The sequence below is a fragment of the Daphnia pulicaria genome, chromosome 4 (genome assembly GCF_021234035.1).
Source record: "Daphnia pulicaria isolate SC F1-1A chromosome 4, SC_F0-13Bv2, whole genome shotgun sequence".
In the NCBI taxonomy this organism is placed as follows: Eukaryota; Metazoa; Arthropoda; class Branchiopoda; order Diplostraca; family Daphniidae; genus Daphnia; species Daphnia pulicaria.
In genome coordinates, this window is record NC_060916.1 from 5,668,166 (window position 1) to 5,685,659 (window position 17,494).

At 36.7% G+C, this 17,494-nt stretch overlaps 1 long non-coding RNA gene across 1 annotated transcript; it reads left to right on the plus strand.

The window, feature by feature from the left end:
• Positions 1-5,231: 5,231 nt before the first annotated feature.
• Positions 5,232-5,622, plus strand: LOC124335725. Its single transcript, XR_006916880.1, has 2 exons — positions 5,232-5,297; positions 5,359-5,622. It is a non-coding gene; the product is annotated as an uncharacterized LOC124335725 (long non-coding RNA).
• The last annotated feature ends 11,872 nt before the right edge of the window (positions 5,623-17,494 follow it).

A 17,494-nucleotide genomic window follows, 5' to 3' on the forward strand; every position in this document is an offset into this window, starting at 1 on the left:
AATCCAGAACAGCAATTTATCAGTTGTTGTGAATTTTAATCCTGATACGAGATACGAGTCAGTGGTGTAACAACAATAACAATGTAACCCAAATTGCCTCCAAGTATGCGTTGACCTTATCAGTAAGTTGCTTGTGAATTCATTTGTTTAGATGGATAGGTTATCGTAAAAACGACTTATACCTTAAAGCACTCGTATCAGACTTATATCTTCCAGGAACGGAGCTTTTACTAGAGAAATATTGGTTATCGTCCAAAAATTTTCAAAATGCAAATACACTTTGGGTATAACTCCAGTTGCAAGTATGTATAAAGAATAACAGATATATTATTAGTCTTTGCTATGAAATATGTAGAAAAACACGAATATTTACTTAATTTTCCACGAATTATGTGGGATGGTTAAACTATTTTTACTTTTTGGGTTCTGAAAACTAATATGTGGGGAAATTTTCCAGATATTCGGTTTTACTTTGAAAATTTCTTCACTTGAAATCTATTTAAAATTCAGAATGAACATAAGAGATTTTCCTTTCGCCACCATTCGCGCTACCCTTCAACGCGAACGGCGTTCCCGTCAGCCACCCAATCCGCTGTCTGTCACCGATGCCAATAGTTTGATGTATGATTTTCCTGTGTAAATATGAAATTTAGATTTTTTTATTGTACAGTATCCTGCACAGAAATTGGGACTGCGATTTTTCTGTCCAAAACCACCTAGTGGCTGGTCAGAAAAATTCAAGTCTTTGATTTTAAGAAAAAGGCTGTAGGCTAAAGAAATTGATTTACTTTCCTGACCAAAAAAAGTAAAACTTGGTGAAAATCGGAAAAACGCCCTTTTTAGCATTCCAGACTGCCTCGTTTCAAGTTAAGACGTAGCCTAGAGTACTTAAAGTGCGTATTTCTCAGATTTTTAGCAAATTTCTTTTTTTAAAAACAAAGACATCAAGACTAAGACACCTTAGTCTTAGATAACAAAGTCAGTCAGTCAAAACCTGGAATGGCTCCAAAATTTTGACCACCATTTTAGCTCCTTCATTTATGAGACTGAAGGCAAATGTAGCTGTCAAATTTCCAGAATTCTCAATAATTTGGTGAACTAACTGCTAAATTTCGAGAAACCGAGTAAGCATTGCCAAATTGGATAACCAACGAGTGTCGGAATCCAAGATAATTCGTTGCAGATCGATATTTTGGCTTTTAAGAGGTTTTTCAAAAGCATCATATGCCTTGGCCCTTTTTCTGGCGTGACCTCAGTAAAATTGCACTAGACCTTGTACTCTACACGACGAGGATTGGAAGGTTGCTGTGTCGGTTCAGCATCTGGAACTTTCCGAACCTTTTTTGAGGAGGGCTTGATTGTTTTCAAGGCAGGTTGCTTTCTTTTACGAAAATCAAGTGAAGGTGAAATAGTACCGTGAAGACGACCAAAGCAGGCAGCACATTTGTATTTATAAGTATTCTTTCTTGTATTTGTTTACTCGAACGTAATCCGTACTGGACAATGCTTCTGGTAAAAAAGTACGGTGGAAAACTTCGTGCCACACACAGCAATAGAAGACACAACTTGAGGATTCCTTCCTCTAAATGTCACTTTGCAGATTAAAACATCGCGATGAACACATCAATTAGAGCTGAAACCATTTTAAGTATACGAAAATTGAATGTAAACGGTTTGTGCACAGCGACAGAAACCCAATTGAACGTTGACAATATGTTTTCTAGTACATTTATTCGGTATATAATTTTTTATATTGAACTAAAAGTGCAAACATTGAAATTATTTGATTTAAACGTTTTTTGACATTAATAAATATACAATGATTGGTTTCCTTCCAAGCAATACAGCTATTTTTTCTTTGGCTTGAATTTCCCCGGACACTGGCTTGAATGTTTCCTCGGCTGAATGTCCACCATCCCTTCCATTGAAATAGGAAACAATAACTCTGATAATATTCATCAGTTCTTGAAGATGGAAATTTTTAACCAATCTTTAATTACTACGTTCAAGTTGCGTGGGAAGCAGCAGAAAATACCTCGTAGTTTTGTTGCTTTTTATGTCTAGGAATCTGACGAACGCACAAGTTTTTTGCTAAATTGAGAGCCATGTCTTGCTCCATTTCCAATTCTATATTTGGAACTAAATTTCCACTAAGGGCAGTGCTTGATGATCCAACCTCTCCGGTGTGTCCAGCTCCCTTTCAAGCAACGTGGCATCCCCTAGAGGGTGGAGAGTACTATGTGATCTTTGAATTCTCAATAAAGGGGTGGAATCTTTGATTTAGCTGATGATACTGATGGACTTCAATAGCCACATTATTTGTAGTATCCCAGGGTCGATCGTGGGTCTTCAGTATCCGGGTCGAGTTCTTCCTTCGGTTGAATAAAACCTCGAATGAGAACCCTGTTTAAGTATCCCCTATCACGACATCTAGAATTCTCTTTACTTCACATTTTATCAGGGAGGTGTATTTTCCTGATTGGTGAAAATAGCAGCAAGCGAGCCACATTGCCCACCAGAAATCGTGATAAGATGAGCAATGTGGAGATAATATGAGATCGCATACCTCCACAGGATCCGCTATACAGAGAAGGGTATCCATACTTTCCCCAGTCTTGTTCACATCAACCTGATCATAGTCGCACACTATTGTACGATGTTACCTACGAAACCTCGATTATTGGACTTGTAAAGGTCCGTATTGCGGGTATAGACAATACCCGAGAATATGGTGAGCCTCATTAAATTCCATTGTGTTAGTCAAAAATAATGGTTGGAAGACCACTCTTTTAGTATGTCTTGACATGTGAAGTAGCCACTGAGCCGTGTGGTATTCCAGCTATTATTTCTCTCGGTGGGTTCGTTTCTACCTTTCTACCCTAGTTGTACAGTGGCTAGACCGGTACTAACTTGTTTTCTCTTTCGGAAGAAATTGATGAATCTGCGGTTATACCGGAGGTGTAAGCTTGGTCAAAACCTGCGAGATAATAAGAACCGTTAGTTACTATTCCATTTGATCTTCATTACATAAACCAACCAACCCAAAGCAAACATTTTTTTTTGTCTTTTCAATATTTAATACATTTTTATTCCAAATTACATTGAGTCACTCATGAACCCTATTACATACAATTAATTTTAAAAAAATTCCACAAAAACCACACCAAAAATATGTTTTCCTTTTTTCAAAATCAAATCACCTCGGTTAAACTATTATACTATTATACATACTTCTTATTCTTCATTGATATTATTCTTTTTCGAACTAAGAACTAAAAAAACTAACTAACAAAGAACAGCAAATAATAGGAGGTAACAGTTTCTCCCCTGCTCACGAAAGAGAGAATTATTACGATTGATTCATCCTTTCCTGTATATCAACAAAAATGACTAATTTTATTAATTCTCAATATAAAGTCTAAACTAGCGACAAAATAAGATTACTATCAAGCATATTTTTGGCACTAAAACTGAATTGGTTTCTATCCATAAAATGAAGTTGTAAAAGCTGGGAGTCTATCCTTGGATCATTCGATTCATCCCTACTAAAACGTCGACGTTCATTGCATATTAATTTAAGATTCAAAAAATGTATGTCGATGTTAAAAAGGTATATGAATAGAATGTTCATTTTTGATTCCCTATTGCCGCTCATTCATTGTCTATTTAGTCATATACGATTATAGTTCTATTCTGAACACCCTTTGGTATGTTCATTGAACATACAAAATCCATACATTATTTGTCTCTCTTATATTGTTATTTGTATTCTCACCATTTATTCCTGTATTTAGAAGCAGAAGCATAATCATCAGCATAATCATCAGCTGCCAAACAATAGATAAATGGATATCTACATAAACAGCAAATGAAGGAAATAGTATAGCCTTGTCAAAAAATAACAAAATACCAAAATCTCTTCGGTGAATTGCAGGCCAGGATGACCAATTTGGGCTAGGATACTGCCTGACTGTTACTTATATTTCCCGATTACGGGAATTAGAATATTTTAGCTTTGGATATGCGCAATACAGCTTTTTACCAAATACATACAACTAAAAGTCCAAAATTAGAGATTTTGAGAAAAATGAGAAACAATGGAAAAGATGGCCGTTGGATTGGTGCCTATATACGTGAACCACGGACTACTTTAATCGACTTCAATTAACACTGCTGGACGTGAACACTAGAACCATCCATTCCGTTCTATTCATACTCCTGACCTGCATGGTATGGAGTTTATTATATTAAAAGTAGTTTCATTATATATAAAAAATGGTTTATTTATATTAAAAATTTGTTTCATTATATAAAAAATTTTTAGCGATATATACTTTTAGCAATAATGCTGAAGATGCTGGATACTGGCAGAACAACGACACTGTAATAGTTGTTGATCAACAGCAAGATAATGCACCAACAGCAAAAACCGATTCACAGGATATTGTATTGGCCAGTTTACAAAATTGAGCTATCGATTCCCGGACATTTTTTCTCATTAAACATATTGCGCAGCTTAATCAACAATAGTTTATGTTATATGGAGAAGATATCTCAACGTAGAAAGTTTTTTTTATTATCCTCTTGCTTCCTTAAATGCAATTGAACTTTGTCGTGTCAACCCTTTCTCCATCTTAGTGATGTGACGTTAACTTTAACGGTTAACGTGAACATCACGTTAACGGAGGTTTTTGGGGTCCGTTAACTTTAACGGATAACTTAAACGTTTTGAAATTTTCATGCGTTAATTTCAACGTTATTTTATTTATTTTTTAGCTGAAAATGCAACGCTGTGTTTAGGTTTTTTCATTTTTTTTGTTTAGGTTTACTGTAAAAATTTAAATTTCTACTTATTACTTACACAGCTCAGCGTACGTTCGTAGTCTGCTAGACATTTAGAAGTACTCAATGTGTTTTTGAATGCTTTAATAAAGTTCATTTTTTAGTGATTGACTGATTGTACTGATTGAATGAGTGAATCAGAGAATTCCTCAGAAGATGAAGGGCAATCTATTCAGATTGTCCCTGCTAATCTACGTAAAAGAAGCGTCATTCACAATTATTTTTTTTTCAACCAAAAGTCGAAAACAAGTGTGTGCAAAACTTGTAAAGCTGAGCTTGCAGGAAAAAATAGCTCAAATCTAATAAACCACATCAAAAAAGCAATTCATTTGAAAGATTTATATCCTAAATATCTTCAAGATGTGTCTGATAATCAAGAAGCTACTGCAAGTAAGAAGACTAAGTTGTCAAAGGAAAAAAAGAAACCTGATTTAAAGCAACAGACTCTTCATCAGGTATATATTATTCAGCACGATAAATTTGTTGTGTTTTATATCAGTTCAATCTCTTCGGCAGCTGCCGAACGTGAGTTTTCTGCGTCTGGATGGCATACACTGGGGAGAAAGAATCGCACAACAGGAGTCACTTTGGCAGCAAAAGTGTTCCTTACTTGTAACAAAGACCTATTAAGGCCCCTTTTTTTAAAGTCTTGTTTACTTTCCTCCTTGTTTTTCGCAGTTTCTTTTTTCTCATTAGAACAGCGAAATATCCAAATGAGAAAATGCCTAATTATTTAATGGATCTACCTGATAACCGTAATAAAACTAATCAAGACCGTGACTTATATTCTAACTTGTATTTATTCAGAAAATAACGTTGAAAATAACGTTTAACTTACGTTAACGGACGCTATAAATTAACGCGTTAATTAACGCGTTAATTTAACGTCAAAAAGTAAAGCTCCGTTAACTTTAACGGATAACTTAAACGTTTCAAAAATCGACTAACGTCACATCACTACTCCATCTTTAGAAATTCACCCAGTACATACAGTACATTTGTATACTGTTTAAATGTCTTAATAGAGTTCCAGTTTTTCTCCCGAAAATAAATTCTTTTTTTCGTTCTCATATTGAACCATAAAATCAATAATCGCCAATATTCTTCATTTATGACATAAGGCGGCAAAAAATACAACGGAAATATTCAAATTTTAAATTTCCGGCATATTAAATATTTCATTTGCTGTAGTGGCGCAAAATATCTAAAATCATATACCCATTTGTACAAACTGGAAGGTTATATGAACATCCGCCCAACATTAAAATGAAAGAATAATTTTTCGATATCACTTGCAATCTTGTACGTTACATGAATATACAATATTGCTGATTATATTTCTGTTCGGCGTTAAATGTTCTATAAACATAAGATGTTTATTACAAATTTGAAATAACTACTTTCTCGATTTCATCTTCAAATCCGTTCCAAAATTTGTAGTCATTTTAGGTGCTGATATTGATTGCTGTATTTGTACATGCTGCGTTAAAAAAAAACAATGTGGTTGTACACATTCGTTTTTGACCATCATATAACTTTATTAGTATGTGGTGTTTTAGAGATAATACTTCCCCTTTCTCTATTTTACTTAAGTCAGAATGGAAAATTTCCTAAGGCTAAATTTTTCTTCGATAGTTATTGAAAAATGTGTTTCAATACATATTGGTTTTGTAAAAATAAAAAAAATATAAGTAACGTTGCACATTATGTTTTTTAATTTCTTTAGGAGAGGGTTTAATTTCTCTTGGGAGAGTTCTGATCCTGATATGTTCCTCGTAGCTATATGTTTGTATAAAATATTCAACACATGATCATGAGGACAATCACAAAGACTATATTCACAATTTTATGATAGGTGCTGGTCTTAAATTCGTTTTAACTCTTCAGTTTTCTACGGATAACATGGTGAGGTAATTTCTGTGGTAGCAATTATCACAAATCCCTAGCTAACTATTCAATATTTTCTTAATGTCAATTAAATATATTTATTTCCTCTCCTTTATCCTACATGAGAACAAAAGTTTTATTACTTATTTTACTCTTTAAAACATTTTTGTGTAAACATACCATTGATATAAGGTAGAAAACGAATTTTGATTGAGTTATGTATGTTGTGGGCCTATCAATAGCTTTGTGTAAAATAAAAGAACCATAGTGTGGGGGGGGGGGGTTGGTCTTTGCCATCCCGCCCACTAACCCACCTCAACGTGTGAAGGGTTTAGAAAAAAAAAACCAATTATCCCTCGTGGCAAACCTATAACAATAAGCTGGATGAAGGAGTTTTCGAAGTAATGCCCAAAGATAAAGACCAAACCGATTGCCGAGATTTCGCTTCACCATGCAAAATTCTAGAGATGCATAGAACTGGGCATGTGCCTTCGGAAAAGAGATACCTTTCTGGAAAACTACATTTAAATTGTTCGATGTCCTGGATAAAAAAGGATACAAGTCGTATTCTACCTACGTTGTTGACAAAGATTCATCACTTTTTCCACCCAAAGGCAGCGATTGGCAAGTTTTTCTCATTTACTTTTCCACATCCTTTCTCCGCAATGTTGAAGGCGTTCACTGATTGGGTACTTTTTAGGCATTGAAAACCTTTGAGGGGGACTTTTTCTCAATATGAAAAGGAAAGCACAATACGGATGTCAGGCATTAAAGCCAGTCAACTGCTGTTCGGAAATTACAGAGCTTCACCGGATGTGACGTAGAAAACCTTCAAATGCCAAGCATCAATTACATGCACTACGGTAACACCAAATACTGGATCATGTTCGAGGCAATTTTTGTTTCTTTTCAAATGTCTTAATGTTGTGATATGACGCCCAATTCTACCGTTGCGGTGAAGTACGACGACCAACTACTGGATCTGTTGAAGAGGAAATTCTCCCTCGAATACGAGGCGTGTGCTTACAGCGAAGAATTTGTTGTTTTTCACACTGTTTCCCAAATTTAACTAGTGGTTTAATTGGTTATGTCTCATTTTGTGAACAAGCACTAGGCATTTGTAGTGCTGCTGCAGATTTTGAAGGCAGCAACTCTACAACCCCGTATCAATGCATTAAGCACGAACCTAGCCAGTACGTCATCACCTTTCCTGGCACTTCCCACTTTGAGGTAAATTCGGGGGCCAACTGTACCACGAATATTAATTGTTGCATACCAGAGTGGTATATTATTGCATTAAAAGAGGAATGCAAGTGTAGCAGAAGATACTAAAGAATGTAAAATGCATTCAACCTGCCACCGTCATCTAGCGACCCTCTTATTGTCGTGGGTATCAACGCCGCGGCCGCTAACTCTCCAAACAAAAGCGGTAACAAAAACTTTCTCTTGTTTCTTTGCAATTACTCATTTATTTAAATTCTCACAGATGTTTCAGCTCTTAATGCTGCTGATGTCGCCCGTGGTGAGCTTGGACCGGTTTGTCCCCGTGGCAGGCAGTCATCCTACATTAAGTGCTGATGCAGAGCCGAGAACAATCGTTTTCACAACCGAAACTTGGGCTGCAAAGATGAGACAGCCAGTTTGCCGGCAATCACAACGATAGCCGACGACGGGCTGGGAAGGATTTCTCTGCTCCAGAGCGACGTCTTCCAGTTGAACGGATGAACCTCGATGAACGACAGGTACAAATACATCAGTAATGCATGCTTTTCTTTCGGTCGGGCACCTGGTTTCATATAATTCCCTTGACAGTTGGATCGACTTCTTCTAGGCTGCCGTGATTCAAGATTTCCACACAACTCAATTGAATCATCGCGAATCACGCGAAATTTTCGAGTTTTTTTACGTATATCATTCCTCGCATAAGTAATTGCGGTTTAAACTCATTTAATTATTATGTTTTTTTTCTCATTGTAGCAACAAAACGACGCCTCAATCAGGCAAGCAGTAAAAATGTTAGTGAGGGGAAGCATTTTAATTCCTGCTTTTTTTACTGCCAACAGCCACTGGATTCCCCTGTTGATTGACACCGAAGACGTTTGAAAGTTCGTTTTTTAATTGTAAAGATTAGGGTTGTTGAATTGTCCTTTGTTTACAAAAATGCACGTTTTTTACTCTGCCGGGGATTTCTCAAGATGGCAGCAGGCGGTGGAAAAAATTTGATGGATTTCATAAGCCGTTACATGTACAGTATCCAAAAAAAAAATACCGTGATTTAAAAAAAGTCCTCTTTCCATATTGCAGGGAACTGTGTTTGGCTTTGAGACCAAATTGGGGGGCAAGGAAGAAAGCAAAAAGTTGGGAAGAAAGAAAAAGATGTAATTAGCCACTGGCCATGTGTCCCACCTCCCTCCCCCCAAAAATATGAATGAAATCAGACGGGCTGTCTGGAATTTTCATGGCGCGAAAAATTGACTTAAGCTCATTGCCGATTATTTGACAAGTGACTTAAGGCGATTTCTTTGAACTTTTTCCGCTTTGGGATGCAAGAATGGGTAGCTCTTTGGTTTTGGTCGTCAATTGTTCAAAAATTGACAGCGAGCCTAAGGCTATACAGGAAGCCTGTCTGGTTTCATTCTTTTTATTTTTTGAAGGGAGGAGGGTTCTTTCTTCCTACCTTTCACTTTGTTCCTAACCTTCTAAATGTGGGCTGAAAGCCAAACACAGTTCCCCGCAATATGGATTGGAGGCTTTTTGAAAAAAATTGCGTTCGGATTTCTTTTGAGGATATTGTACCATCTCTACGGCTTCCTACCGGAATGCGTCAACGGCAAACGCAAGACCTTGTACTTCGTGGTAGTTTCCATGCAGTGAATTGCTTGCAATATTGCAGAGTTTTCATTCTCCATTACGCCTTCAAGCTGTGGAGCTTAAGTAGTTGAAACAGCGTAAGTGTGAACTGAACAGGCATGAGTAATGCGAATGTCCACACCCCCTTTTTCCCAAGTGTTGTGTACTGGCAGCAACTGAAAAGTTCTTTGAAGATTTATCTACGGGCTAAGACTATTGACCTGGGCAGGACGTTGTGGAAGTTGCTGTTCGGTCTTTCTGTAGAGAACACTTGTTAAAAAATTTACTCTTAGAAAAATAACATTAATTTAGATGTCCCGTCGACTACAGAGGATTTGGATTCTGCCACTGGAGAAGGCAGACTCAATTCAATTGGGGATGCCTTCTTTTCGCATACATTGCCTAGAGTGACTGTTTCCATTCTTCTAACACGCTAGTTTTCATTGGTGCAGGAGGCAACGTAGAGAACCAGCTATGTTAAGTTACTCAACTAGCTTCATTAGAGTCTCTTCATCGCTGCCCAACGTGTACATGGGTTTTTATTAGCCTGTTACTGAATTGTTGTACCAGACAATTTCTGTTATTATTCTGAAATGTTTTGCAGTCCTAGGTGCCGGTGTTATCCTGTCGGCTCTTCCTAGGCTGTTTCATATTACACTTTTTTTTGAATTTTGCGGGGGACGTTTAATATATCTTGCGCCTAGGTTAAAAAATACATTCGGTGAAAAAAATAAAAAAAAAAAAATTTTTTTGCACCCGCGCCGACGAAAAAACTGAAAAAACTGACCAAAATTTGCCTTTTTTTTTAAATATCTCTGGTTCATTCAAATATTTTCAACCCGACGTTTAATACGTGATTGATTATCATGTTATGAATAGGGATATAAAAGTTCGTTAAAAAATAATGACACTGAAGACTTGCGCCATGAAAAAAATGACATCTGGCACCTAAGCGCTATAGAACATATGAAAGTATTGTCAAAGCTGAGATTGTTTTTTTACGTCAGTTGGTTATCATGGCTTCTTCATTAAGAAACAAGGATTGGCTAATTGGTTATAGTCATCGTACAAGTTTAGCTACTGCTTCAAAGTTGCCTACAAAAGGCGTTGTTTTGGCTCGCTTCATGTGTATTCAGGACGAGAAAAAAGGTCAGCATATTGATATTTTTCGTGAAATCTTTGCAGAACTTAAAGTTGTTTGGGAAAGAGCTGGTATCCCAATTAAGGCGGATAATACCTGTGTGAATGACATTAAAAATTTACACCACAGTTGGAAAGCAATTTTAAAGATACCAGTAGAAAACAGAACACAAGATTTCGCCCAAGATAAAATTGTTTCGTTTAAAACGAGTCTCAACGAATTATTGGATTTGTCTCCAAAAGATGTCGAAGAAAAGTTAAAAGCTTCTCACAACCCAAACGCTGCAGTTGATTTCAAATTTTTACTCGCACAAAGAGAAGTTCCACAACGGGGATTCATGGACAGAGTAGACGAAAGAGATATTAAAAGAGCTTCTAGAAAGCGAAAGAATTCTTCGACTCCGTCCAATGTAGACACAGCCAATGTATCATCGTCTTTAAGTGAGGAATCTGAAATTGTAGAGTCCTCTTCATCAGGAGAAACATTTATTGATCTATCTCGTACTCCACGACCTGATTCCGTTACTCTTGAACTTCCCGCAAAGTCATTGTTGAAAGCAACCGGTCAAGCAGCTGATGCTCGAAATCTAAGTGTTAGAGATCACGTCGCTATCGTCGCTTCAACTATTACAGCTGGAGGTGGAGATCTTCAACAAGTAACTCTATCTGTGGCAAGTGCGTCCCGCCAAAGAAGAGCAAACAGGCGTGAAATATGTTCACGGATAACTGAACAATTTGAAAAGCCTAAATTTGTCGTAGCACATTGGGATTCCAAATTAATCAAGTTCGTATAAAATTTTTATCTATAAAAATTGCACAGATGGATCCTAACAATACTCTTATGTTTTACTTTTGAATCAGGTATCTAAGTGGATTACAAGATGATAGAATTGCGATTTTGATTAGTGGATTCCCGCAACTTGAAAGTCCTAAACTCCTTGGAGTTCCAAATATAACAAATTCAACTGGTAGGCAGCAGCACGATGCTGTAGTTAGATTGCTGGGAAAATGGGGTGTGTTTAAAGAACTGATTTCTCTCGTGTTTGACACTACCAGTAGTAATACTGGGCGCTTCCAAGGAGCTGCAACGTACATTGAGAGAACTTTAGGTCATGCGGTGTTGTGGTTCGCTTGTCGCCATCATGTATTTGAAATTCATATACAACACGTAGCAGAATCAATATGCGGAAAACGTAACACCCCGTCTGAATCTATCTTCAAGCGGTTTCAAAAGGATTTTCCTGAATTGAACCAAGATATACAGGTGAATGAATTAAATAACCTCGTCTTCGCTATAACTTTCAATTAACACGCATTGCGTTATCATCAGGACTTGATTCTTTTTGATTCGGAAGGCGACAGCGAAATGCAACAACTTGCCGATGAAGTGATTGAATGGGGCAGTGAATTAATAGAAAATGATACATTCCCTCGATCAGATTACCTCGAGTTACTCCAGTTAACAGTTCTTTTTCTCGGAGGTTCGGTATTCCCATTTAGCATACGAAAACCAGGTAGCATTAAACGAAAACAACATAATAGGATTTGTAAAATAATTAAATAATCATCTTAGGTGCGCATCATCACGCAAGATTCATGGCGTATGCAATTTATTTTATAAAAATCCAGCTGATGTCGGAACGTTTTGAAATGACAGAAGAAGAAACACGCAATGTCCATAAAATGGCGAATTTCATTGCACTTTTCCATACTCGTCCATTTATCCAATCAAGACTTGCATCGTTGGCTCCCGCAGTAGACCTGAGGTATCTTTCACAGATGATTTGGTTTAAAAAAAAAGATGAAACAGTGGGAAATGTCGCAATCAAATCTATTTGTAACCACTTATGGTACCTTACGGAGGAGTTAGTTGTATTCAGTTTTTTTGATGAAAGTCTTCCGAATGCATTGAGGGAAAGTATGGTCAAACAACTGCTCACTTTCAATCGTTCCAAAGATTTTCCTCCGGGAAAACCGAAATTCCCATTAATTAACCCTGATGAGATTGATTACCCAAACCAACTAAATTTATTTGTTGGTGCCAAAAGTTGGCTTCTCTTTAATCTTCTCAACATTGACGGTGAGATGCTTGACTGGATGCAAGTACCAGTAGTTTATTGGGAAAAAATGAGCGGATACCGCAAATTAAATTAAATCGTGAGCGCATTCGAGGTGGTAAATGACTGCGCTGAAAGAGCGATAAAAATGATAACCGATTTCAAGGATGCTACTACTAATGTGGAGGAGCAGGAGTTTCTTTTACAGGTAGTAGAGGAATATAGAAACAAATTTGATGTCAATAGTAAGTCTAGTCTAGGTAAAACATAAAAATGTACCTCCTGCACTGCAGTTAAATACAAAAACAAATAATTATTTTCACGGCGCAAGTCTTCAATGTCATTATTTTTGGGCGAACTTTTATACCCCTATTCATAACATGATAATTAATCACGTATTAAACGTCGGGTTGAAAATATGTGACTGAACCCGAGATATTAAAAAAAAAGGCAAATTTTGGTCAGTTTTTTCAGTTTTTTCGTCGGCGCGGGTGCAAAATTTTTTTTTTTTTTTAATTTTTTTCGCGGAATGTATTTTTTAACCTAGGCGCAAGATATATTAAATGTCCCCCGCAAAATTCAAAAAAAGGGTAATATGAAACAGCCTAGGCTCTTCCCTATTGAGACAAGTTTTCTCACATCGAAAATTGACTAATATAGGATTGTAGGTCTTTTTTCTGATCATTTTTAATATAAGGTTTAGTGTGTGCAAATGAGCGGAAAAGCCCGTAAAACGAGTTCAAATTTAATTTGGGAAATCCCTGAACCAATAGTTTACCCAGGATTTAAAAAAAAACATTCAAATATAACGCTATATAATTTCCAGACAACCACAAGAACAATCGTGCCAGCCATCGGCTTCTTTATTTTGAAAAAAAACTGTTTTAATACTTTTATTTACCGGTGACCAGCATTACCTCTTCAAATTACATTCTACCACGACCTCTAGATGTCAGTGCCTTTTGTTTAGTATAAAAATTTAAAGATCTCTAGCCAATTGTCTAGAAAAAATGCATCAGATGATTGTTTGGATTTTGAAGGTGATTCATATTACACGTACAACCATTTTGTTGTTATATTTTGTTCGGAATCAAGACTATACATGCTTAAATATAAATTAACGAGCACCATGAGTGGTTGAATTCAACAATCACGTTTGGCGTGCAAAGCATCACAGGATTTTACCATTTATCACAGTGCTTCAGCATCAGTCTTTCCTCATCGGTATTGACTTTCATTTGGTTAATTTAATCTATTCCAACAACACTGTCATAACTCAGTTAAGAATGTTAGCGAGTTCCACTGATTCATCATTGGAATAAATTACACTCATTTAGCTTTTATTGGGCGTTGCCAAAGTGTTGCGCGAATGCCATAAACGTCAATTTACAGTGCATGGCTTTACGTCTGCAGACATCTGTAACAGATTTTATGATGTGACATATGATGCCAATCAATGCAGTTCTTTATTTGAAATATTTTAATCTTAATTTTGTGTGTTTTCTCTGGTGATGTAATTATGGACGTGAATTTTTGCGAATATTGGTAAAAATTTTGAAACAGCGCTTATTAATTGTATCGCAACGAATTTCGCCTTTTTTAGTTTTTCAGTGTTAACCAATGTCAGGTTCATAATTTAAATCGGCTCGCATCCTCATTAGAAGTCAAATATATCAAAAATCAAACCTGTTTTTTACAATCAAAGTCGATTTCGTAACTTCCATTTGGAGACTTTATTCTTGCCGTAGAGCCGCCAAAATTTGTTTCATTGGAAAGGCGGAGCAAATATTGTTTATTTTTAGATAAAGTTTGTTTAATTTTTATTTGTATTTAATAAGAATCTCTTCGTTTTCGCTCATTGGAATAGTAAAACCAATATCTTCTGGTACTGAGTAAAGGAACAACCTTCATAACCTTGCGAAGCATCATTACAAATGTTTTGCGTCACGATCAAGGCGTTGTCAACACGTGTTGTATAGATATGACTGATAGTAATCATCAATATTAAATAGGATTGTTGCATGAAATTTAGATTTGTAAACCATACATGGTTAGAATAAAATTTCGCGGTGATTCTCATGGTATTTTCAAATATTTTTAAAATGAACTGAAGTATGTGTATTTCTAATGCAAAGTTTGAATAAACTCCTCCCATTTTAAACGGGCCCTCAGCCATTTTTGATGGGCGTTGCTTAATTTCATGAATTTGTAGACGATGATCACCAAAATCACCCTTTTCGTGCTGCCTACAACCCTCTTTTTCCCTTAGGGCCTAAATGTGAAATACGAAAAGGGTGTTGAAAACGAATCCATTCCATTTCTGCAGACTCTTTTCCCTTGTAGTTGAAGGAAACATCATGTATCAATCATAACTAAAATTATCTTTCTTCTTACGGCAGCAAGCCCAGTGGTGCAAATTGCTACTTTTTGGTTGGAATAACATCTATACTAGTCTGTTTCATTCCCTCATTTTTTTTTATTTTAATCTGGGCCGTAGTGGATCGAGGTTACTCATATGTTGAATAACTCCCCTATTTTTTTCTGAAGCAAAATAAAATCTTTACCCTCCGCCGACTGAGAAAGTGTCAAAATAGTGGATTTTTAACGGTTTTTGGACGCGCTTGACTTGCGCACTAGTTTTTAAAATCGGGCCTTAACATATTATTATTTAACTAGTAAAACTACATGTTTGTACCAATTTTAACCAAATCAAATGAAATTTAGACCCCCGCGATAAACCCGCCTACATTCCGTAATTTTCACTGGAATAGTAAAATTTTTTTAAAATTAAAGCTAAAATCTTAAATCTTGGCTAAAATTTAGCGTAAAAAAATACGTAAAAGTTTTAACAAGCAATCCACCACTCAAGTGCACCAAATCCATGGACCCCACTTTTTTTCCCATTCCCCTATGGGACCTAAAAATCTGAAATAATTCAGGCATATTCAGTTTTTTACTCCGGATTCACCTGTTGTTGCAGAATTTAAATATTCTCTGTCGTTCGGGAGATATTTAATGTTAAAGTTTGGGTTTTTTCAAATTTTAACAATTTTGGGGGGTCTTTAGTATCGCTTAATGGGTAAATGCTAACCTTTAAAAAAAAACAAATTCTCCCAAAAGTTTGCTCGTCCATCCCTCAATACGAATCCAAAAGGAATTTACATTCTAGATTAGATTGGCCGAGTTATTCCCAATCTAGTAAAGTGTAATTTTTACAAGTTTCCCACCCAGCCCAGTCGCCATTTTTTATCACTCTCCCTCGCGTTCCTGGCGGATGACAGCCGAAGCTACGCTTTCCTGGCCTTCACTTTAGACCGGGGGACATACTGTAGGCCCTTTCATATAGTCTAGTGGCCGGCAATATGAAGCCCGAGGTGCAGAGAACTCGTATGCTTCGTCTGTCATCCGCTAGGAACGCGAGGGAGAGACGAATGCCATCTGGCAACACGGCACCCATCGGCTCTATATATAGGAGAGGACCCCCTCCCTATGGCTCTGACTCCCACTCAGTCTCCCTCAGTCTCTGTCTGCTCTTCACAGAGCATTGGTCGTCCAATATACTGATCCGAGCCGCATTCTACTCTCTCTCTCTATTCGACTTCATCACATTCCGTCAACCGACTTAAAAAATATTCCGTGAGCTCATATGAGTTCGACGGAATAACAGCTCATCCGCTTAAGAAAAAGCATAATTACGGCCTAAAATGTCCCACTTACGTCATGTTTCCTCTTTAATGTTTGAGTGGGAGTGTTGGTTCACAAATTGCGCATCAGTGTTGCAGAACCAAAGTTGGTTGCGCAAACTGACCAAAAGAAAAATAATCCCTCTAACCGCCAGTTGTCAAAGTTTCCCCTTCATGCAGAGTAAAACTTTTAATAGAGTAAAATTTCTCTCTCGTGTTTCAAAATATAAACTGTTCAGAATTAAATGGAAAACGTTTAAACACAAATACATTATAAAAGGAAACTATTTTTGTGTAAAGAAAAGTCTATTCAATATAACTTACAAAAGGGACCTATTGTGTTCATATGTTTGAACCAAAACAGTGTTGTTTGGTATTAAACTATCAGTTGATGGCATATTACGTCACACTCTCTGAAAAGTCACGGTGTGCCTCGTCTTGCTTTTGTATTCGCGCGTGTCTGTTGGTATCCACCGTCGAGTTTGTGTAACACGGAATATTTTCAAGGTTTCTGTGGCCCGCCCAAATTATCTTTCTTTTTTCCAACGCAAAAAGAGAGAAAAAATGTATCGAAAAACTGAATTGACCCCGTCTAATTGCACAACGAATGAGTGCGCATTCGTTTAAAACCGGTCCTGAACTAAAATTGTGAAATTCTTAAACTTACTTCCAGATTGGCATTTTCAGAGATGACTGGGCTGTACCAAAAACAGAACACAATACGACCGATTTTATTGTTTTTTTTTCCCTCTATATCTGTAAACATGAAAAAACCTAATAAGTTAAAAATGAAAGTTTCTAGTAAATTCTCTAGGAAAAATTACGATGGGTTTGGAGAGGTGTGAGGAGGAGAGCAACACACCAAGGGTTAGAAAACGGGAGAGACCGGCTGACAGTACCGAAACTAAAGAAGAAGAAAAACGATTCGTTGGCCGTTACACAAGACTTAAAAACTGGTTTTTAGGCCGTTAACAGCTTGAAACTCCCACATTAACTGGGAAGAGCTGGACTCAATTTGACTAGTCAAAACAAAAT